Consider the following 24684-nt stretch of genomic DNA (forward strand, 5'->3'; position numbering starts at 1 on the left):
GATAGTAATTCTATTTATAATTTTTTGAGGAACCTCTATACTGTTTTCCACAGTGATTGTACCAATTTACATTCCCACCAACAGTGCACAAGTATTTCTTTTTCTCCACATCCTCACCAACACTTTTGTTTCTTGCCTTCTTGATTTTAGCCAATCTAACAGGTGTGCAGTGATATCTCATTGTGGGTTTGATTTGTATTTTCCTGCTGATGAGTGATGTTGAGCATCTTTTCATTTGTCTGTTGGCCATCTGTATGTCTTTTTTTTTTTTAATGTTTTATTTATTTATTCATGAGAGTCAGAAAGAGAGAGAGAGAGAGAGAGAGAGAGAGAGAGGCAGAGGCAGAGGGAGAAGCAGGCTCCCTGCCTAGCAGGGAGCCTGATGCGGGACTTGATCCCAGGACTCTGGGATCATGACCTGAGCCGAAGGCAGACGCTTAACCATCTGAGCCACCCAGGCGCCCCATCTGTATGTCTTCTTTGGAAGAATGTCTATTCAGCTTCTCTGTCCATTTTTTAATTGGGTTGTTTGTTTTTTTGGTGTGAATTGTTGAAGTTCTTCATATATTTTGGATGTTAATCCCTTATCAGATATGTTGTTTGCAAATATCTTCTCCCATTCGGTAGGCTTTTTGTTTTCTTGATGGTTTCCTCTGCTGTGCAAAAGCTTTCAACTTCCTTTGTTGTGCAAAATTTATGTTTGCTTTCATTTTGCTGTCTTAGTAGACATATCTAGAAAAATGTTGCTATGGCTAATGTCAGAGAAGCTACTGCCTGTGTTCTCTTCTAGGATTTTTATGTTTTCAGATCTCACATTTAGGTTTTTAATCCATTTGGAGTTTATTTTTGTGTATGGTGTTAGAAAGTAGTTCAGTTTCATTCTTTTACATGTAACTGTCCACTTTTTCCAGCATCACTTATTGAAAAGACTCTTTTCCCCATTGCGTTTTCTAGCCTTCTTTGTCATAGATTAATTGGCCACATAAATGTGGATTTATTTCTAAGGTCTCTATTCTGATCCATTGATCATTGTGTATATTTTTCTTTGTGCCAGTTACCATACTGTTTTGACTACTACAGCTTTGTAATATATCTTGAAATCTGGAATTGTGATACCTCCAGTTTTGTTCTTCTTTCTCAGAATTGCTTTGGCTATTTGAGGTCTTCTGTGGTTCCATGCAAATTTTAATATTATTTGTTCCAGTTCTGTGAAAAATGCTGTTGGTATTTTGATAGGGATTGCATTGAATCTGTAGATTACTTTGTGTATATGGACACTTTGACAATATTAATTCTTCCAATCCATGAGCATGGGGGGCTATCTTTCCATTTGTTTGTGTCATCTTCAATTTCCTTCATCAGTGTTTTATAGTTTTCAGAGTACAGGTCTTTCACTCCCTTGGTTAAGTTCATCCCTCAGTATTTTCTTCTTTTTGGTGCAATAGTAAATGGTATTACTTATTTTATTTTATTTTTAAGAGAGATTTTATTTATTTATTTATTTGAGAGAGAGATAGAGAGAGAATGCACAGGCAAGCGGGGTAAGGGGCAGAGGGAGAGAGAGAATCTCAAGCAGACTGTGCTGAGTGTGGAGCCCAAAGTGGGGCTCAATCTCACAATTCTGAGATCATGACCTGAGCCGAAATCAAGAGTCGGATCCTGAACCGACTGAGCCACCTAGGTGCCCCATAAATGGTATTATTTTTTAAATGTCTTGTTCTGCGACTTCGTTGTTAGTGAAAAAGTTATTTATTGACAACGACAAGAGGTCTCACTTGGGAAAATCTGTAATTGTCATTTAACCTATGTGCATTGAGTAGGACAGTCCTTATTTTTATAAGGAAAGAAACTGTCCATTAGCCATGTTGTTAAGTTTTGCTCAGATGAAAAAATAATATAATCTGACTCATACATTTTGGATGCATTAAAGAATAAAAAATATATAAAAAGAAAACAATAAATAAGAAACTATAGGCATTTATAGGATCTGTAGAAGCACAGGTGTCTCTAAGGATAAAACAAAGGAAGAAATCACAAAAGGAAATGTTATACTTGAGTACATAAAAATGACAATCTTTTTGCAAAAAAGGCCACCGGAAACAAAATTAAAAGACTACAAACTCAGAAATGTTTTTGTGACAAATATAGTAAACAATGTGTAGCACACAAAACTTAAAAGGTTGCTTACAAACTAATAAAAAAAGATGGAATTTTAATAGAAAAATAGCCAGAGTGCCAGTGGAAAATTCATACACACTGACAAGAGAAGGAAATATATAATCAGTAAACATATATGAAAAATCATTCAACATCACAAATTGTAAAAATACATTTAAACATACTGATAAGATAGCATTTTTCTCTATTGCCAAAATGGTAAATATCTAAAGTATTATTCAATCTAGAATGATGTTAAATAAATACCCAAACAGCTGGAAACAATTGATATAAAATTGTTGGATGGAATTTGTGCACTATTCATCAAAAACCAAAAATACACATACAGTGCGACCCAATGATTTCAATTCTAGAAAAGCACAAAAAATTAAAAGTAGAAGCGTGAACAGATTATATACCAAAGGCAATCATTCCAGAATTATTTATAACATCAAATATTTGAGAAACAATGCCTAATATCCGATAGTAAATTATGTATCTCCAAAGTGTAGATGTTATTAGACAATTATTAAAGCTGTGTTGCCAGAGACTTCATTGACTTGAGAAAATATTCATGTTGTTAAGGAAAAAAGAGAAGCAGGTTACAAATTATAATTCTAGTTTTATAGTACACAGGCAGTTAAAAGACCATGAAGAAAATTCTTCAAGATGCCAATACCATGAATGGTGTCACGTCTCATTGGTGGGATCCCTACTAATTTTTACATTCTTCCTGATACTTTTAAGTATTTTCCCACATTTTTACAATAAACATACATTATTATAATAATCAGAACGAGAGAGAGAGAGAAACTTTCACATTCCATGTGGAAATGTTTATTAAAAAATACTGAAGATAGAGACACGGATAAATTCAGGTCAATTTATGAGTCGGCCAGGAACATGTCTCTTATCAGAAACTTGAGTACTTCTTTTGAAAAACAGGAGAATTCACATAATCACAGAATTATAGAGCAAGAAGGCACCTTTGAGATCCCCACAACTGAGGAAGGCATTGTGCCCATTTTGTTCACAGTTGGGGCCAACTACCCAGTTCAGCACCTTTGCAATGAAAGAAAATATGAAGACTACCCCAGTAAATTGCACATACAGAAAATCTGCTTCCTCCAGAAACAAAAGGGCTTTCTTGCCCAAGGTTACACGTTCCCCCCCATGAAATGACACCAATAGTGGCAGTACTTGCGGTTACCACTACTACCAACACCTATCGCATCTACCGCTTGCCAGGCACTCCCCTAGGTGCTTTGTGTGCATCATTTAATTTAACCCTCATAACAACCCCATAGGGTAGGTATTGTTACTATTCTCGTTAAAGAGGTGAGGAAACCGAGTCACCAACCGCATCGATATTTCCTTCCCCTTTCCTCCCTGCCATTTTAGGCAGATCCGAGGATCACCCCCAAATTCGATCTGACGCTAGCTCGCTTGGATCCTCACCAAGGGCCGATCCTAGGGCGCGTCGGCGAGTGTTTGTGTGGGATGCGGGAAGCAGGGAGATTTTAAAGACCCGCCGCCGGATAAACAATATCCCGATGTCCTGGGCTACTCTGGCTCCGCGCCGGGAGCGGCCCTCCCGGCCGGCCCCGCGCACCGGGGATACCACGGGGGACGGCGGCGTCTCTCGCCCTCCGCGGCTCGGCGACGCTCGGGCCCCGCGGCGGCGCAGCCCCTCGGGACCGGCTGGGCCGGGCCCCCGCCCGCGCCCGCGCCCGCGCCCCCTGCGCCGGGGCCCCCGCGTCCCCGCCCCGCGTCCCGCCCCCGCGCCGCGCCCCGCGGTCCCTCCCTCCGGCGTGACGGGAGCACCGGCGCCGGCGCCCGGCCCTGAGCGCAGCCGAGCTGTCGGCGGGCGCACGGGCAGGGGGCGAGCGAGCGGCGAGCCGAGCGCGCCCCACCCGGGAGGCTGCCTTGCTGCCGGCCGGCCGACCGCGGCGGGACGGCGATGCGGCTCCTCGCCCCGGGGCCGGCGCGGCGGAGGGGCCGGGGGCGGCGGGCCGGGGCTCCCCGCCGCGGGCTCTCGCCGCCCTGGAGCCCCGCCTGGATTTGCTGCTGGGCGCTCGCCGGCTGCCGGGCGGCCTGGGCTGGGGACCTGCCCTCCTCCTCCTCCTCCTCCGGCCGCCCGCTTCCTCCTTGCCGGGAGGTGAGCCGCACCTGGTCCTTCACCTGGAGTTGGCGGGGGAGGGAGAGCAGGGAGCGGGAGGTGAGGGGCGAGGCGGGTGCCCGTTTGTCCCTCCCTGCCGTCGCCTCTTGCCTTCCTTGGAGGACCGGGCTTCCGTGTGTTGCAGGGATGAAGTTGCCCGCCCCGGGAGGCCGGCCGAGAGCGCGTGTGTGGCTTTGCTGTCTTTTGGGGGATGCTTTTCTGTTCGCGCTCCTGTTTTGAGGGCTCTGAAGGACTTTGCGGCGCCCTCTTCTGAGTGCCAGGCTCGAGGACTTGGGCCTTGGCAGAGGTTTCAGCAAGTGGGATGGCGGGGAGACTGGGGAAGCCCCGCTGGTGGATGTGGAGACCCATCTCTTCACAGCTCTTCTAGAGAGCCAGATATTGCCACGGGAGGTTTCCCGCTTCCCGCCCCCCCCCCCCGGGTCCCTCCTCCCCGTTTCTCCACCCCCTTCTCTTCCCCTAGACCCTGTAGGGGTCTCACAAACCCCTTCTTCCCACTCGCCCGCACTCGGCTTCCTGATAAGGCCCTGGGGACTTGCTAAGCCAGTGTGTGGTAACACTTGGCATCCTTCTGGCAAAATACGGATGTGAATTAGGGAGAATAAAAGAGTGTGTACTTAGGGAAGAGGCGGGTTGGTGATCTAGAAAATTAGAAAAGACAGTGAATATGCTCCTTTTGGGAGGTCTTCATCTGGCTGAAGCGTCGCCACTGTTTATTTTGTACTTAGTGATTATTGTTGACTTGTGGCCAAAAAGAAGAAATTATGGGTGATGAGATTTTCTCCTGCTTTTAGGGGAACTGGACTTAATTTACAGGGGGTGTCATTGGCACTTGTAGTGGGTGTTTATCTTTCCTTTTAGTGTTCCAGAAAGTGCATCCTCTTAATGAAAATCAATGAGGGGAAGAAAGCGACATTTCTGACCTACTTTGAGTGATTGTGTTCAGCAGGATATGGCGAGTGGATACTGTTTTTAGGAAGATGGCTAGGAATCAGGGTGATGGGTCATTTTAATTTTTGTAGCAAAATAGGTTAGCCAATAGCCCCTCTGAGAAGAAAGGCCAGACCCTGTTCCTTTGTGTGTGATGCTGTAACTTTTGAATTTTACCCAGACTTAAATTATAGAGTATGGGCGCTCTGGACATAGCCCATCATCCTTGGATTTTCATCTTCCTCTCTCATGGTACAAGTCCCAGGACAGACTGAAATGAGAAACAGATCAAAGGCATATGTGGGAGCACATGAGAGTGTTGCAATTGGGGAAATCAGGGCAAGCTCTCAAGAAACAGCTGTGTTTAACTTCAGAGTTTATCAATATAATTAGTAGTTTAATCTGTGTTCTCCAGCTTTACCTATCACCTGAGAATGATCCGTTCTTCCAGATTTCCACAGAAAGCTGCTTCTTGGACATCAACTGTTGTAACAGGACAAACCTAATGCCTTGCCTCCAGCACCCAGCCTCCGTATGCACACCATACTTCTTTTTCTGAAATGAAATGTCTTAAGGTTTTTTAACACTAATTCTTAGTAATGAAGAATCTACTTGAAATGTCAGGGTGAAATTTGGGGCCAGTGGACTAATGTGGTCACTACAACTAGACTGATCATTTGGATGATCACATGCACCACCGATGTACACCTAGAAAGAACAGAGTAAGAGCCTGCAGCCTAACAAAGAAATAGTGAAATGAGAGGCAGGAAGATGACAGAAAGTTCAGGAAGACTCTCTTCAATTAATCCCAGCTCTTTGTTGCACTGACTTTAGAAATTGCATGTGACTCAGTTCCTTGAGGTCTCCTTTGAATTCCCCCCCTCCCCAAAGTGGGAATACGTGACTCATATAGAGGGATTATATTGAGCTTGCCTGTGGCTGGTCGTGTTTTTAGAAATGGTGATGGATGGATGCATTGATATTCTTCCTGATGACTGACAACATTTGTAAGATGACTGACTGAAAGTTAGAGGTTCTTTTGGAAATAGGAGAGGCCAAGAAGTCTCACAGGGGCTGAATCCGCTCCTGGGCATCTGGTCTAACTAGCTGAGACAGTTTTCTAGAATTGATCACTGTTTCTCTCTGACACTGTTTTTGAGAGGAAAGGGAGAAGAGCAGGTGTTTTCCAGGCTCTGAGGGTAAGGGTCTGTTTGTGCTAGGAGGTAGGGAGGAGGCGTCCTCTGAGGTGGAGCTGTGGAATTGTAGTCCAACTCCTATGGACAAAGAAATAAAATAACTATTTTGTGTGTTCACTCTTACCTGTTTATCCCTTTCCACTATTGAGTAATAGAAAAGGAGGTGAATGCCACACACCAGAATACAGCTATGTGCTTGGGGAGCAGAGTGAGAGGGTACAATGAGGGTCAGAGGCTAGAAACTAAGGCCAGCTTTTAATGATATGAGAGAATGTTGAAAAGGATGGAAAAGTCTGTGATTCTAAACCTCATTTCCCCCCAGTAGTTTGAGTTTCATCTTCCTTGACCAGTATTTTTATAAAAGTAGACATGATCACATTATGTAGACTTTCATTTTCCTTGCTTGCTCCTTAGAAGAAAGCTAGAGAAGGAAAAAGAGAGGCACAGAATATTGGTCTGGGGGTAATCAAGTTATAATTGCTGAAGTTCAGAAAAAATCCTTCAAAAAGACAGTTGGGTTATGGGTAAAATTTCACTTAGATTTTTGCAGAGAATGAGACTCTGGGGTGAAACTCGTGAAGTACGGCGTCCTTTGTCAAGTCATTGGATTATGGAGCTGAAAAGGGAGAAAAATGATTACTTTGGAATGAAAGCTCAGCTGGTGATCAGATCAGCAGGGTAGAAGCACAAGCACAAACAGGAACGCTATAGTTTGGGAGACATAAATAAAAAGTAAAGTCAGTGTGTCCGAGAGGAAGGACAGGAGGATGTGACTTTGGTAAATGGTGTTGAAGGAAAAAAAAAATATGAAGACTAGACGTCAGAAAGTGCAGAATTAATTTCTCAGGCTTATGCATGGGGAAACATAGGAAGGATAAGTATCCTCTGGGTTTCTTGGCACCAGTTTTTTGCTTGTAAAATGACAGTAATAAAAACTACCTATTTCTGTTGTGAGGATGAGATTAATATACATTAAAGGAAAACAATCTATGTAAATGTGAGAGTTGATTATTGCTGGATTAGTAGGCCTGGATCCTGGTATTTCAGGAAAGGTCTACGGGGAGATTTCAGAGGCTCAGAGGATAGACTTATTCAATAATGGAATTGGACTGGAATTTTTGACTCATTGAATAATAAGACTTAATGGGACTGCCAGAGGAAAAAAAATGATAAAGGCCAACAGATGATTCAGAGGTGGAGTAAGGTATTAGAAGATAGAGTGCATGAGAGTAAAAAGAACAGAACTAAGTGGATTATGTATGCATTATTTAAATTTGGACCTTGATTCTTAGTTCATTCCTCTAAAATCCTGCATAATACGATTTTCTACCGGTCTTTGAATCTTGAGAATGATGCCTTTGTGCCAACAGTTTTTATTCCACAGGCATTTATTGAGCTTATACTAGGTGCCAGGTGGCATGTCAGATGATGTGAAATTACAAATTAAAAAAATAAAATTTAATGGGGTAAGGATGAGACAGAAATGTAAACAATTGCAATGAAGTGATTTGGGACCATGAGAGAAGAAAGGGGAGGTCACATGCAATGGGAAAGTCAGAAAAGGCCCTATCAAGGAAGTGAGTGGGACCGGAGAGAGGAGGAAAAATTTGCCAAGCAGACAAAGGTCAGATGTGCATGTGGGCCAGGAGGACATTTCCAGTGTAGAACGCAGATTGAGAAAGGGCAGAAAGACAACTGCATTGTGTTATAATAGATTGTCACTGGGATACGGCCTGCTGTGGAGAGCTTAATGAGAGATGAGTCTGACGGGCAAACAGAAGAAGGTTGATCCTAGGGGCCGTGTGTCATGCTAAGAAGCTGGTCTTCATTTGGTAGATGATGGGGAGAAACAGAAAGATGTAAACATCAGGAGCAACACAATATGCTTCAGTTTGGCAACAATAAGGAATCCATATTAGTGGGGGCGGAAACAGAAAGAGGTGAGACCTGCTAGGAGCAATTGCAGTAGTCCAGGTAAAGGATGACGGACCTCATTTGAGGAGCAGCAATGAAGATGGCAAAGAGGGCATGCTGTCAGAAGGTCGAATTGCCAGGAAGTGAGTGTGGAGGGTAAGGGAATGAAAGATCTTGGATTGAAGAGAAGATGGTGCATCTGACCTCTGTGAGAAAGAGAAGATGAGGAGCTTGGTTCTGGAGAGGTTCACTCTAAGTAGAGTTGGTCAGTAGAGAGCTGGGTATCAGGCTGTGTCATTCAGGGGCCTGGTATGTGCTGATATGGGAATCACTTGAATGAATGGCATGGTTGGAACTGCTTTATTGGATGCAGTCACCCAGGGAGTGGGAATAGAGAGGACAAAAGGTAAGATGGGTCTTACCAACATTAAGGTGGCAGAAATGGAGATATCCACAAAGGAGACATGTAAGTAATGCAAGAGTAAGGGAAATGGACAGTACAGAGTGTGAGGAAGGTGAGAAAAGCCTTTGAAGGAAAGAAAAGGGTGGTTGTGGTGTCATTTGGCCAAAGAAACTCGAATAAGATGAAGACTGAAAAGAGAAGATTGAATCTGACTGTTGGGTTGCTGGTACTCAATGGCAGAGTGGTTTCTCTGGAATGGTGGGGATGGCTTGAGTATTAACTGGGAGGTGAGGTGGGGCAGTGGTTGGGGGGGGAGGAAGGGAGGTGATAGAGGAGAATTTTATTATATAGCCTTTGTAGATAGGGTAAGAGATTGGGTCTTTCAAGTCCACGTACATCAGAAGAGTTGCAAATGGCTGTATCTTCTGTTTCAGATTTGGAGGACAATGGTTGAGAAATATCCTTTCAGCAGACCATCTCTGAAGGTCATGGGCTGTGGGCGAGGGTGTCAGAGATTCTAAAGTCACACTGTTTTGAAAGGGGTTAGGACTCAGCCTTTGTTTTCAAGCAGTTAAGATAATTAATCTTGCCTGTGAGGCTTGTGGAGGTGATTTTCCATTTCAAGTTCTTAAGCTCAGAACTGTTTCTCATGTTTTAGGCAAATGTGAACAAGTATTCACACCATCAATATTTACAATGTAAAACTAAGAGTTGACAGTTCTGTGAAGTGTCATATTTTAGCACAAGGGATGGAAATAGCAGAGCATAGTATAGAGTGGCACATTTTCCTATCATAGTGTATTCTTCAGAAGTGTCTTAGATCTTATAATACGTCCTTATTGTCAGAAAACATCAGTCAAATTTTGGTTGCCTTTTCCTTCTTCTTGAAGGAACCATGGACAATTCTTGTCCTTTTTTACATTTCGTAATCTAAGTTATGTGTACTATTTCAGTACTAAACCCATATTTATTGTGTACTTAAGTACCAGGCACTAGTGGTAGAACAATGAACAAAACATATGGCTGTGCCCACATTGAGCTTTCTAATCTCATGGGGGCAGAATCAAAACGCCACCCACCATCTAAGCATGTTTGCCGTAGTGGTATGATGGAAAATCGCTGTGTGCAGTGGGAGTATATGGCCATTCTAGTCTGGGGTTGGGGGGATTCCCAAGGAAAAGACGGTTAAGCTAAGACCTAAAGGATACATAGGCGTTTGTTGGATGAAGGTTGTGCTTGGTGGTGATAACATCTCAGACAAAGGAAGCCTCCTGGCTGGGATCAGTTTCTGTATCCTCCTTTAACTCCTCAAGCCTTTAACTGCTAAAGACAAAGGATCTTTTCTCAGAATTCTAGTCACAGCCTATTGTTTACTCTCGGGCATGCATATGCCATTCTACAAATGTTTTGCACGCGCAGGACTGCCATGTAAGGATGGGTGAGTTGTGCACTGTAGAAGGGCACCCAGCAGTGGGGGCAGTTAAAAGCTAGAATCCATCCAGTGTGTGTGTGGCCAGCCAGCTATCCTGGCACAGGTCTGTATCCATCTGCAGGAAGGAGTACCTTCTCCCAATTTATAGGTCCAAAGGGGTACCATTTTCTAAGTCCTGTAAAGGTCCATATGCTTTACCAGAGGCTCTGAACACCCTCCCCTTCTCCCTCCAAGTACATGCTCATTGAGTGGAGGATTTCATCATCTTACTCAGCAAACAGTGATTAGATATCTTTATGTTTAAGACAATTTAGGGGTTTTAAAGATAAGTAGGATGTAGGTCCTCTTTTCTGGCAGCCCTAATCACTACCTTGAAAATAAAGTAGTGTGGGTGGCCTCCACTTTTTCCATTATAAAAAGAAATCTTTATAGTACATTTAATCTTAATTGACATCTTCTCTCAGTTATACCAGATTTAAGACTCTGCAATAAAAACTCAGTGATCAGAACATATTGAAGTTTACTCTCAACTCGGTTTATGGGTCTGGAGTTCAGGATACTATTTATTGCTTGTTCAAATCTTTTAAAGTTTTTTTCTCTAGGTCAGTGGTTCTCAAAGTGTGATCCTAGGACTAGCAGTGTTAACATTACCTGGGAACAGGTATCTGGGTGGCTCAGTCGTTAAGCATCTGCCTTTGGCTCAGGTCATGATCCCAGGGTCCTGGGATCAAGCCCTGCATCAGGCTCCCTGCTTCTCCCTCTCCCTCTGCCACTCCCCCTGCTTGTGCTTGCTTGCTCCCTCTCTCTCTCTCTCTCTGTCAAATAAGTAAAAAAGAATCTTAGAAAAAAAAACAACACTACCTGGGAACTTGTTAGAAATGCATGTTCTTGGGCTTTGCACAGCAGTCTGTGTTACAACCATCTCCCCAGGGGATTATGTTGCACCCTGAAGTAGGAGAACCACTGTCCTAGGAATAAGGTGAGGAATACAGTTTAGTTGCCTGAAACCCAGGGACCTGTTTCATTGTTAAAGCTCCTTCAGCTGTAACTCAAGCTGACTTGCTGTTTCTGCAGGGCATCTTAGAAACTCCTACAATAATCACATTAAATGGAGCCCGAGCTCCTCCCATTACCATGAAGTGTATCAGCAAGCATTTCTCTGTTATCTTCTATACACCAGGTACTAGGCAGGATTCAGCTAATAATGCAGGATGCAGAGGACATCGTCATCCCTCTCTAGGAGCCTAAGGCCTGAGGGAAGAAAGAAGCATCCACTCATGGAAATTAATGAGTATTTCTCCCTGAAATAGACATTGGAAGAGAAAAACATGGTAATATTAAGAAAGTATGGTCAGCCTTCTTGGTAAATGTTTGCCAATGTTTGCTAGTTATGGGGAGGAGATTGTTGTGTATATTTTACTCCAACTGCAAAGTGTCGTCTTGTTATAGTAGATGAAGTATCAAAGGTGATCAAGGAATTTATTTGCATCTGGGCTCTGCCACTGTGTTACGTGACCTTGTGCAAATCAACCTCTTTGAATCTTTCTTTGTCTGAAAATGGAGACAGTAACTCCTGCCTTATCCACGTTAGAGTTACTGGGAGAATCTAATGCATTTGAAGATGCTTTGTAAATTTTAATGCAGTGCCAGGAAGTAGTTACTATGCTTGTCTAAGTTAAGAACAGTGTTTCTGAGAGTATGGATTGAAGTGTGAAAGGGCTGGGAAGTGGAAAGGAAATTTGTTTACTTATGAAAGTATTTTGTAGGAGTATTTTTTCCTAATTATGCGAGTTGTGCATAGTGAAAATTTTAGAAAATAAAAGTAAGTATTAAAAAAGTCAGCTCTGGTCTTCCTCTTGGGGATACCTGGAATTGATGTCTTAGCTCATTTTCTACTTACCCATTTTCTTTTTCAAAACCACAAGTGAGCCCAGAGTATATCTTTTCCTCTCTGGTTGTAACTATTTCCCAATGACACTGACACTTCTTTGTAAGTATTTCCATAATAGTTATAAAATATTTTAATATGTAATATATTGCAAAATAGTGCATCATTTGAATGTCTGCCACTGTTCACTTATGAGTCATTTACTTCACCATTTCACTGAAAATGCTCTCTTCAAGGTCAACAGTGACCTCTTCTTCACTAAATTCAGCCCTTATTCCTCCTCTTTACCTGCCTGGTTAGAGGCCCTGGACTTGATTGCTCTTGTCACTGCTGAAACTTGTTCTTGGCTTCTGGCGCACCTCACTCCCTTGGCTTTTCTCTTCACTGTGATTCTTCTCAGTTCCTGGTTCTGTCTCATCTCCCTGACTTCTTTACATTGGGGCTTCCCTGCCCTTCCTCCTTGGTCCACCTATCTTTTTTGTCATCCTCCCACTCTTGGTGATTTTATCCAGTTTCTCGGCTTTAAATCCTGTCTACGTGTGGACAGCTCTCAGGTCGACATCTCTGGCGCGGAGCTTCCCCTGGATTCCCAGCAAGCACAGCCTCTGTGTCTCCACGTGGAGAGTTACCTCAAACCTGACACGTCTGAAGCTCAGCTCCTGACATCGTCCCAAACGTACCCCTTTCCCATTTCCTTTAATGACAGTTCCTCCCTTCCTTTGCTCAGGCCTATACAACTCTGGAGTCTCCACAGACTTCTTTTTCTCCCACGTCCTATTCCAGTCTGTCAGCAACCCCTCTTGTCTCTGCTTCAAGACAGTGCCAGAGATTTTCACCTTCTGGGCCACACCATGGTCTTCTCTTGCCTGGATTATAACTTCCCATCTACATCTCCTAAAGGAGATGTTCTCGACAGGGCAGTAGGAGATCTCCTAAAACCTAAGTCCAAAACAGTGTCCTTCTGCTGCTTAGAGATCTCGTAAAGGCTCCAGTCCCAGCCCAAGCTCTGATGGTGGCTTCCAGGACCCAGTACCGTCCAGCCTCCAGTACGCCTCTGATGAGGCTTAAGAAAGCCTGTCTCTTACTACTACTCTCTCCATGCTTCATTCAGCTTCAGCCTCCCCAGTCTCCTTGCTCTTTGTGGCATATGTTGTGTGAGTTCCTTTCTCAGGAGCTGCCTCTTTGCTCTGCTTGGACCTTCCTTCACTCAGGTGTTTGCTTGGCTTTCTCCCTCATGTGCTTCTGATTTCTGCTCAGCTGTCATTTTCTCAGTAAGGTGTTCTCTGGGCGCCTCTTGCAAATAGCACCCTCCTCCTTTCCATCCTCATTTCCTGCTTTTATTTTTCTCCGTAGCACTTTTTAGCATCCATTATGTAATGTATATATTCTAGTTATTTGTTTTGTTTTTATGACTCCCCCTCAATAAATTGCAAGCTCCATAAAGACAGGCCAATATCTTCCTTCCTCCCTCCCTTCCTCCCTTTTTCTTTCTCTATTTCAAAATAGGCTACTTTTCCCCTGGCACCTCAAACAGTGCTTGACACAGTAAATGCTTAATAAATATTTGTTGAATGAATGAGTAAATTTAATTTTGGGCACTGAGGTTTTTAATTGTAATTTAAAAATGTTATAATTGCATAAACCATGTCTGAATTTCTTATTATTGAAGCTAGATTACTTGCAGTAGAAATCTTAGGTGGAAGGACATGAACTATATCCTGGCCAACAGTGAAAATTGTTATTGTTACTAACTTGATGGTGGAAAATGCTGTCTCACTGACTCAATTTACATTTTTTTAATCGCTACTGAGGGTCAGTATTTTTCATATCACTTAGCTTTTTATATTTCACTTTTTGGGAAATTTTCTGTTCGGGTGTTTTCACTTAATATTTTTCTTACATATATGAGCTCTTCATTGTAGTAAGGATAACATTCAAGATACATTGAAAATATTTTTCCTTTGATTTTTTTTCCCCTGTCTGCATGTTTTGAGATAATACCCAGAGAAATTACACCATAAAAATGTATATGGAATTACTTCCCTTAACATAATCAGATAGGAATACATTTAATTAAAAAAAAAAAGACTGATGCTTGGCACATAGTACCTTATTAAATTCCTACAGTAAATGAAGTCTGTCATGTGTTTGGCTGACGAAAGTACTGAAACAACTGCAAAGTGACTAAGAATTCTTGGGCTTGGATTGACAGTCTTTTGCTCTGAGATTCTGTTTTTGAAATTTCAAGACTGCCCTACTTCATTCTCTGTTACTCATTTTCAGTGGCCATTCACATGTTTGTCTGTTCATCTAGTATTTAATGAGTTCATATCGTCTCTTTCTCTCATGGGAAAACTAATACTACCTCAGTCTATGATTATACTACAGACGGGCTAAGTGCTGTGCAGGAGTCATGCGCAGGGTTAAACAGAAGCACAGAGAAGGGGCAACTAAATCAGATTAAGGAGCCCTGGCCTCAGAGAAAGTCTGTTTGAGCTGAGTTTTGAAAGATTTCCAGGAATGCGTTCTGGGATGCACAGAGGCCAGCGCATCTTAGTCAAAGCAAACGGGCTGTGTAACGGCCCCAGAGGAATGAACTCCTATGAGCATTTCCAGGGCTAGAGTGAAGGCACATGGGTAGGAGTGGCAAGAGATGAGGAGGCTGTGAGGAAGGCAGGAAAGCTATGGGGAGCCACTGACATCAGATGGGAAGGATTATTCTGTTGGTGAATGGAGGATGATAAAAGAGGGGGGATCTTAATGGAGGCCAGAAGATCAGTTAGGGGACTGGTGCCTCTCCCAGGGGTAGAAAAAAAAGAGCTAAGCAACTGACTGAGTGGACCGGGAGGGTGGTGCTGGATGATACATTGCAGTCCCTGGTGACTGCTAGGTTTTCTGCCTTGGGCTACTGGGTGGATCATCAGCCTTTCATTGAGATTGAACGCTCACGAGGAGGAGGCCGGGTGCTGGAAGAAAGAGAATGAGTTCATTATTGGCATCCTGAGTTTAAAGTGCCCCAGGGATATCCAAATAGTGCTCTCCGGGAGACAGCTGCATGTCTGAGAGCTATAGAGAGACAACAACTGAGCCACGAGCTCGGGAGAGGAACTTGAGGCCATCGGTGTGGATGAGGTCACCTGGGCCCTGAGCACATAGCAAGAGCAGTGTGTTGAGGAGAGGGCACAGGGAAACACCGGCATTTAAAAAAGCAGGCGGCGGGGGGGCGGGGCGCCCTGGGTGGCTCAGTGGGTTAAGTGTCCAACTCTTGATTTCATCTCAGGTCATGATCTCAGGGTCGGGCGGGCTCTGCACTCCGTGGGGAGTTTGTTTGGGACTCTCTCTCTCTTCCTCCTCCCCCACTCTCTCTCAAATAAATAAATAAATCTTAAAAAAAAAAAAAAAAGGTCAGCAGAGTGAGAAGTAATTGAGAATGAGCCTGAGAGGGCACAGCCCGCAGAGTGATTGCACAGAAGCTGGCTGAGGGTTAGCTGACCGGCAGATCTGGAGAATGAGAGAGATGTGGCGTGTCTTGATGTCCAGTAAGGCATTTGCAATGTTGATCTGTGTAGGGCAAGAAGTGGCAGTACATGTTGAATGAGGGTATAACTAGCAGGTCGTTGACTGTTTGGATAAAGGTACCCTAAGGTTATTCATTTAAGGAATTGACGCTAATCGGGAGGAAGGTCTTCAGCGTAATGCTCTAGTCCCCCCACCTTCACGAGGGATACATTCCAAGACGCCCAGCGGATGCCTGAAATCCTGGACGGTACTGAACCCTGTATATACTATGTTTTTTCCTATACATACACTCCTGTGACAAAGTTTAAGTTAAAAATTCGGCTCAGTAAGAGATTAACAACAAAATAATAAAACGTAACAACTGTAACAATATACTGTAGCAAGTTATGTGAATGTGGTCTCTCCAAATATCTTACTGTACTCGCCCTCCTTCTTGTGATAATGTGAGAGGATAAAATGCCTGCGTGATCAGGTGAAGTGAGGTGCGTGAAGTAGCATTAGGCTACTTTTGACCTTCAGACTGTACATCAGGAGGGGGATTGTCTGCTTTTGGACATGGCAGAACCACGGATAGAGGGGCCTCCTGTACCTTTGGTGTTAGTATGTAATCTCTGAGCTGTTGTTGTTTCACTATTTAATTGATGTTTTGGTTTTGGGAAGGCTTAACCAAATTTCATAAAGTCAGAAAGCTGGGAAAGATGCCTAATGAGTTGGAAAGCAGAATTGGGATTTAAGATGATTTGAAAGGCTAAAATAATGGGCAGACATAATTGTTAAATGTAGACTGTTCTTTTTGGTTCTGAAATGTAGATGTTCAAGCATAGGATGAGGAAGTCTGGCTTAAAAGTACTTTTGAAACAACAGATTATCACATGGCTGCTAAAAGCAACGATGGGGTATGCGTCTTGGGCTCTATTAGTATGAGCACAGTGCTTGACTCATCGAAGGTAGACATTTAATTTAGCTTAGTGATTCAACTAAAGTGTAATATTTGAAGAGGGATCTTGACATAGGGACATGTTGGCTTGACATGCCAATTAGGAAATGAAATATTTATAAAGTATGTCCAAATACTTGAGGACTGACCGAAGGGATTGAGGATGGTTAGCTCTGAGGAGATTTAAAGGAATCATGATCATGAGCTTCAAATGCATTATGTGCAGTCATGTGTAAGAGGCATTTGTATAATGCTCATTTGGAGGATGAAATTAGGATTGGTGGGTAGTAAGCAGAGGAATGCAGAATTTAGTTCATCCAAGAAGGTATTTTATTTCTTTTTATTTAAAAAAATTTTTTTTTCAAGAAGGTGTTTTATATCTGTACAGTCATGAACTGCTTCTTTGTACTTTGAAATTTGTAGGGTTCCTGTTTTGGACAGACTGATGGCCTAGGTCACATCTATCTGTGAGTTCTGGTTTGCTACACTGTGCCTATATTCCTATGGTGGATTTAAGGGGCAGTTCAATGATTGCTCAAGGTTACATACATTCCTATTGTAACAGGCAAGAAGATAAGTCTTTATCCTTGGTGCTTTAGTTCTAGGACACATTCATTCTAATCTGTCATATTTAGCACTTTATTCTAAGATTGCAACAGTGTAAACACAAAACAATGCCTTTGGTGTTTAACATCCTAAAATTGAGAGTGGAAACAATTGGCCATTTGAAATTTAAGTTTGACGCTGACTTCTATATTTGGTAATTCTTAGGCATATCAATAATGCATACTAGGAAGTAACTTGAGCCAAAATGACAGTAGATGCTTAAACATATCTGAGCTTGGTATGCTACGGAAGCGCTTCCCTATCTAAAGAGCAGATAAATATTAACACTATTTGCTCAATTTTGTTATGATTCCTTTTTTTACATTTGACCTTTTGAAAATTAAATGCAGTATGTGTGCATTCTAGAAAAATGAGGCAATCAAAATACTCATAATCCTGCCAAATAAACACACTACTCTTAAAACCATAGCATTTGTAATAGGAGTAATAAAAAGAACAATAGTCAGGTACAATTTTAGGGCTTTTTGTTTATTAATTCATTCATCTTCCAACCTCTAATGAGATTGGTCCTAATACTTCCAGCATGGTTGTATGACTACTTGTGAGCCCCAGCTGTTGCCCCCCAGGACCCACACTTATAACAATCAGGCTACTCTATCACATATATCAGACATCTTTGCATATATTTCATTATGAATATACATGTATGTTTACAAAATGGGAATATTCTGCACAGTTTGGTAATTTTTTTTTTTTTTTTTTTTTTTTACATTTAACAATATGCTGTGAACTTACCCCCTCAGTTTGACTCCTCTAGAATTTTATTCAGTGCATAATGTAAGGTAAGCCTCTGACTTGATTTCCTGAATAACCAGTTTTCACAAATAGTATTCTTACAATCTATAATTCATCCTTTCTCCATTGATTTGTTTTCTATACCATCTATTGTGTGGGTGGGTATATATATTCCTCTTAATCTATTATTTCATATATAATATGTGACATACTAAAAAATATTTGATTTCTTTTAGGCTATTTTCTATACTGTTGATTTTTTTTTTTAACCAAGATTGCACCCAGGGTTTTATAATGTTTTATAAGATACTTGTTGCTTTTCTTTCAAAGATTTCTTAGCTGTTCTCACTTCATTTAGTCTTTAGGTTCAACGTCAGAATAATTTTGAGAAGTTTAAAAAACTCATTGGAATATTCTCTTGGATTCTGTTAAATCGCTTGTTATTTAGAAAAATTTGTCGTCTTTATAGACTTACCTTCGCATTTGAAGACCTAGTTTGCTTTGGTGCTTGGAATATTCTGTACTTTTCACGAGCACTGACTTTGTATTCCTCAGTATTTGTTGTTACTATTTTTTCTGGCAGCTTTCCCCTGCCATCTTTTAATTGAGTTTTCCCTGATAGGTTGAAAAGCCATTGGTTTTTGGAAATTAATTATATATCTAGTCTCTTATACAGTGGTCTTGTTAATTCTGGTATTTGTTAGTTATCTTTGATTTTCTCAATAACAGGTTCCACGTACTGAGTAGTTAAACGTGTGAAGCCCTTTACTTACATTCACAGTAATCCGCACAGCTCTCTCCCTCTGCCTTTAGAGTTGAGGAAACTGAAGCTCAAAGGCAAGGACTAACTTGAGAAACCTGTCAAAGGTAGTGAGCCATAAGGCTGGGATATCTGTGTCCCCAGAGATCTCGCTTTCCTCTGAACTTCCCTGCCTCCCACTCTGCTTACACAGAACTGGTCTACACTTACCACTCTCTACACCTACTTCTCTCAGCCTTTGTACTGGATCTTACTAAGTGCACCCAGCACCTCTTGATAATGTTTTTTGCCTTTAGTCAGTCGTTTTTAGATTCCTTTTTCTCAAGGCAGTACTCCCGTATGTGTTTTAGATTGCTATCCTCTGCTCCAGGGTAGATGTTAGCGTTGTACATTTTTTTTTAATTTAATTTAATTTTATTATGTTATATATTAGTCACCATACAATACATCATTAGTTTTTGATGGTGGTCCCTGATTCATTGTTTGTGTATAACACCCAGTGCTCCATGCAGTACGTGCCCTCCTTAATACCCATCACCAGGCTAACCCATTCCCCTCCCCCCTCCCCTCTAGAACCCTCAGTTTGTTTCTCAGAGTCCATAGTCTCTCATGGTTGATCTCTCCCTCCGATTTCCCCCCCTTCATTTTTCCCTTCCTTCTCCTAATGTCCTCCATGCTATTCCTTATGCTTCACAAATAAGTGAAATCATATGATAATTGACTTTCTCTGCTTCACTTATTTCACTTAGCATAATCTCCTCCAGTCCCATCCATGTTGATGTAAAAGTTGGGTAATTCATCCTTTCTGATGGCTGAGTAATATTCCATTGTATGTATGGACCACATCTTCTTTATCCATTCATCTGTTGAAGGGCATGTCAGCTCTTTCCACAGTTTGGCTATTGCGGACATTGCTGCTATGAACATTGGGTGCATATGGCCCTTCTTTTCACTACATCTGTGTCTTTGGGGTAAATACCCAGTAGTGCAATTGCTGGGTCATAGGGTAGCTCTATTTTAATTTTTTGAGGCACTGCCACACTGTTTTCCAAAGTGGTTGTACCAACTTGCATTCCCACCAACAGTGTAAGAGGGTTCCCCTTTCTCCACAACCTCTCCAACTTTTGTTGTTTCCTGCCTTGTCAATTTTTGCCATTCCAACTGGTGTAAGGTGGTATCTCAGTGTGGTTTTGATTTGAATTTCCCTGATGGCTAATGATGATGAACAATTTTTTCACATGTTTTAACAAAAAGAGCTCTCTATCCTGCTGTGCTTCACCCCCACACAGGTGCGTACATGGCTGTGACCACTGGTCCTCTTCTCTCAAGGATGCGGTGTCTGTGCTGAGTCCCTAGTCCAGTTTCTCTTGTCTGGCAAACTTTATTCCCCTGGTATGCTGATCAACTGAGGGGGGACCTCAGTCTCTCTCTACTAGATTCTTGTGTGGAAAAATTTTTTAGACGAATTTTTTTTAGAAGGAAAAAAGCAGAGCCGTCTGTGGTTCTTCCATAGTAAGCACACATGATGGGCCCTGGACGTCAGGCATGTTCTGTCCCTGTCTTGAGAAGAAGAGCTAAGCGGGAGTGAGGCGGGGGGGTTGAGGGGGTGTTCTGATGACATCTTAAAGCAGAAACCTGTGAAACTTCAGATGTAAAAGGCCAAACTCTTTGGTTGGAAAAAACACTCTATACCAAAGACAACTCAGAATTAAAACCAATGGGCAATAGTTCTCTCATTTTACAGAAACTATTTTAATGTTTTTGTTCTCTAGTCCCTCTTTCTTTAAAGACTTCCATCACAGTTCCGGGGGGGCCAGGCATAAGTCTAAGTGTTTGACACATAATAGCCCATTTAAAAGCAATCGTTTTATTAGTCCACTCCTTCTTATGTAAATTATACTGTTTTAAAGTGTTATTCAGATGTTTTATGGAAAGGCTACACAATTGCCTCAACCTTTTTTTTAAAGTTTATTGAAGATTAATCGAAGCACATTGAACTGCATAGCTAGGGAGTATATAATTTGGTTGGTTTTGATATATGTATACACTTATGAAACCATTACCATAATCAAGATAGCCATTTCTAATACTCCCAAAGGTTTCCTGCTTCCCCTTTGTAATCCACCCCATCCTCCACCCTGTCCCTAGGCAGCCTCTGAGCAGCTTTCTGTCACTGTGGATTCACTTGAGTTTTCTAGAATTTCATATAAATAGAATCCAGTGGCAGGCACTCTTTCTCTCTCTCTCTCTCTTTTTTTTTTTTGGCCTGGCTCTCCACTTAGCATAATGATTTTGAGATTGATCACGTTGTGGTGTGTTCAATAGTTTGTTCCTTTGTTCCTTTTTACTGCTGAGTAGCATTCCATTGTATGGCTCTACCACATATGCCTATCTATTTTTAACATACTATAGTTCTAATCATGGTACTTGATATGCTTAAGCTCCAGTATGATAATGTAATCTATGAATATCAAGAACTCATTAGCGAGCATTTCAAATAGGTTGTTTATAAAGTTCAGCAGCAGCAGCCTAAAATGTAAATGTAGGCACGAAAGGACTCTTGGCGTCCTGAGATATTCTGGGAGGTAATTTAGTTTTCTGTTGTACTCAGTATTTAGTGCTATTTCAGAGAAGTCTTGATTTTTTTGAAAAGCTAATCCTTCAGTTAGTCAGTTAGATAGGCTTGTTGTTGGAATTACTTCCATTTGCCTGCCTGTCTGCCTATAGATCATTTTGTTATCAAATAATATTTGGCAGAGTGCACGGGACGAAGGCAGACCTTCCACCAAGCATTCAGAGGCTAAAATGAGGACTTTTTTAGTTCACAGTGATGAGCATTTGTGTATGCTCTATATGAGAGTAATGTTGGTCTTCATTTGGAAGGACACTTAAATGTATTCATTAGTTTCATTTACTAGTTGAAATTATATTTCTAAAAAGAAAAATCCAGCAAAATAGCTAGCTTTAATTGCATTTTTGTTTTTTTGGTGGGAGGTAATAGGAATTTGGTTGACTAACACGTTTGCCTTTAGAACAAAGTAAGAATGCTTTTAGACTAGTAGTGCTTTGGCAAACTTTGGGAACCCTTATATTTTTCTTTTCTTTTTTTTTCCTCCAGAGAAACAAAAGGTACTAATAGGAACCAGGATTGTGAGACTGGCAGACCTGTCCTATTTGGGTTTATTTCTTCTGTAGCAGTAGCTGGTGACTTTGACAGGACAGGGAGAATGATGTGACTCATTCCACTTGATTGTAGTGAGTTCTGCATTCTCTGCTGGATACAGACACATGCAGACCAGTTCTTAACCCCGACCTTCTTTTCAGTTATGACTCTTTTTCTGACCTTCCTTTACCTTTATTTCTTTATTTTTCTACTCTTTTTTCAACTCACTATAGTCTGGCCTTTATCCCAATCATTTTCCTAAACCTCTTGTTATGGTCAGTGATCATCTCTAATTATTAGTGGTTTCTTTATTTTTCGTCTTACTCCATTTCTCTGCAGCATTTAGTCCAGTTTCCAGCCTGCTCACTTCGCTTTCTAAGACATTGAAATCTTGTATCACTCAGTCTTAACATCCTTATTTCTTTAGCTAGCTACTCTTCTTTTTTGGTAAATGTTGGTTTCCCCGGGTTTTTGCTTTTGGTCACCTTCTCTTTGCATTTATATATGTCCTCTCTGAATCCTAGCCGTATTTTCCTTTATTCTTATTTCGTGTATATAGAAGTAGTACGTACTTACTATACACAATTCGAGTATACATTTGAGAGTACATGGTTTGAGTATATTATAAACAATTTTGAACAAGTCAAAAAGATGAATATCACCTATAGTTCCACTATGGAGAACCATTGTTGGAATTTTTCATCTGACTGCTTGGCTGACATAAGCCTTTGTTCAAACAAATCTTAAATCCAACTTCCAATGCTTAATTCTCCATCAAGTTCCAAAAACACATTTACAGCTCCTTAGAAGACACCTCTAGTAGGATGTCATGGATCCCTTCAAATGAAATACATCCCGAACCAAATTTATTATCTTTCTCTGTAACTGAAACTAGTTTTTCTTCTTGCTTCCATTTCTCATTGGTTAATAGAGACTTGATGTCATTCGTCTTTTTCCTTCTTGTCTCTAAGCTCCACATCACTCAGTCATAAAATAGATCATTTTAATTTGGTCTATGAAGTCCTTTATCATGTGGTCTCAGGAGACCATTTTTAGCTCTCTTTGTGCTCTTTACTCCCTTCCATTTCAACCCTCTGACTTATTCTGCCCCATTTTCTAACCATCTAACCATCATTCCCCATTTTCAGAGATTCTCATGCACTTCCATCCTTCCATGTGGAGCTCATGGCCACATGGGAAATTTCCTCTCTCTTTCTGGTGTAGCAAATCTCTAATTATCATTCAAGACCTGGATTAAGTGCCCTTAGTTGTGGCTGAGATACCCCTGCTCAGGTGGAATGAATCTGAGGCCTAACTACTTCCTACATTTGCTTTGATTTTTTGATTTGTTCTACCTGGAGAAGAAGCCAGTTCAAAGGGCTCCGTCCAATTGCTTTTAGATCTATAAGAGCTACCTTTAAAGGATGGACTTAAGGTGTATTTCAGACTACTGACCTGGGACCACAGAGTGGATGTTATGGTGAGGAAGGTTTTTCTTCAGATTACGGGGAAACTGTAACACTTAATGATGTATAGCAATGGGAAAGACTTGATAATCAACTAGTGAGCTCTTCATCAATAGAAGTACACAAGCAAAGACTAAATGACCGTTTCTCCTAGATTTATTCATTTAATCAACATTATTAATCACTTTGCCAGCAGCTGTGCTGGAGGTTTCAAGATGAAGAAGTAAAATCTTTCCTTTAAGGAGCTTATAGTCTAATGTAGTGGTTCTCAACCTGGCTGCAGATTAGCATGACAGACCAGTGATTTATTTCCATTTTAGAGATCTCAGAGGACAGGGTCTGGGAAACATCCTCCAGTGTACAGCCATGGGTGGTTATAATCACTTACAGTTACTTTTCAAAGTGCCATTTATTTAACACCTCCTCTAGGACAAGGCTACATGATGTTCATTTATTCTTTCACCAAATATTTCTTCAGCCCCCTTTTTTGTGTTTGTCCCTGGGCTAGGTACCAGGAACAGATCAGTGGATAAAAACAGAGTTCCTGCTCTTAGGGAGTTTGTAGAAGGGTAGAATATGGACATCATGCAAACACGTGACAGTTGGTATACATCTAAGAAGAAAAATAAAGGAGGTGAGGCGATAGAGGAGGTGTCTGGTCTCTAAGAGGTCAGGAAAGGGCTTTTGGTGCCGTAGCCTTGAGCAGCGCCTGAATGAAGAGGGGGAATCAAGCTATGCAGACATCTGGAGACAGGGCTTCCAGGCACAGGGAATAGCAAGTGCAAAGGCCTTGAGATAAGCATACACTTGACATGTTCAAAGATGAGTGACCCACCAGGGCTGGGGGGGGATAAGTGAGGAGGATGTGACAGGAGATGTGAACACCGAGATTACAGGTAGGTGGGGTGTGGCAGATCACATGATGCCATTTAGGACACATTGAAGACTTTGACTTTTTTTTTTAAGATTTTATTTATTTGAGAGAGAGAGAATGAGAGACAGAGAGCATGAGAGGGAGGAGGGTCAGAGGGAGAAGCAGACTCCCCGCCGAGCAGGGAGCCTGATGTGGGACTCGATCCCGGGACTCCAGGATCATGACCTGAGTGAGCCGAAGGCAGCCACTTAACCAACTGAGCCACCCAGGTGCCCCTGAAGACTTCAACTTTTATTCTGAATGAGAGGAGAGCCCTGGAGAGTTTTGAGTACAGTTATAATATGATTTATATGTAAAAAGTTCAAACTAGCTGCTATATGGAAATAGATGATAGGACATGGGTGAAAACAGATTAATTAGGTTAGTCCAATAATCTAGGTGAGGCATTATGACAGCTTAGATAAAGGTTTTAGGGGTGGAATGGAAAGAAGCAATTGGATTCTGTAT

At 41.8% G+C, this 24684-nt stretch overlaps 1 protein-coding gene across 1 annotated transcript in view; it reads left to right on the forward strand.

Annotated features, from left to right (window-relative positions):
• The first annotated feature begins 4163 nt into the window (after positions 1-4163).
• ELAPOR2 (endosome-lysosome associated apoptosis and autophagy regulator family member 2) overlaps positions 4164-24684 on the forward strand; it is a 183432-nt gene continuing 162911 nt past the window's right edge. Inside the window, exon 1 of the mRNA XM_064575341.1 lies at positions 4164-4315. The gene's annotated coding sequence lies outside the window, so the exon portion shown is untranslated. The remainder of the gene's footprint in view (positions 4316-24684) is intronic.

The sequence above is a fragment of the Mirounga angustirostris genome, unplaced genomic scaffold (assembly GCF_029215605.1).
Source record: "Mirounga angustirostris isolate CCGP_5_RB_7025 unplaced genomic scaffold, mMirAng1.0.hap1 SCAF_12, whole genome shotgun sequence".
Classification (NCBI taxonomy): Eukaryota; Metazoa; Chordata; class Mammalia; order Carnivora; family Phocidae; genus Mirounga; species Mirounga angustirostris.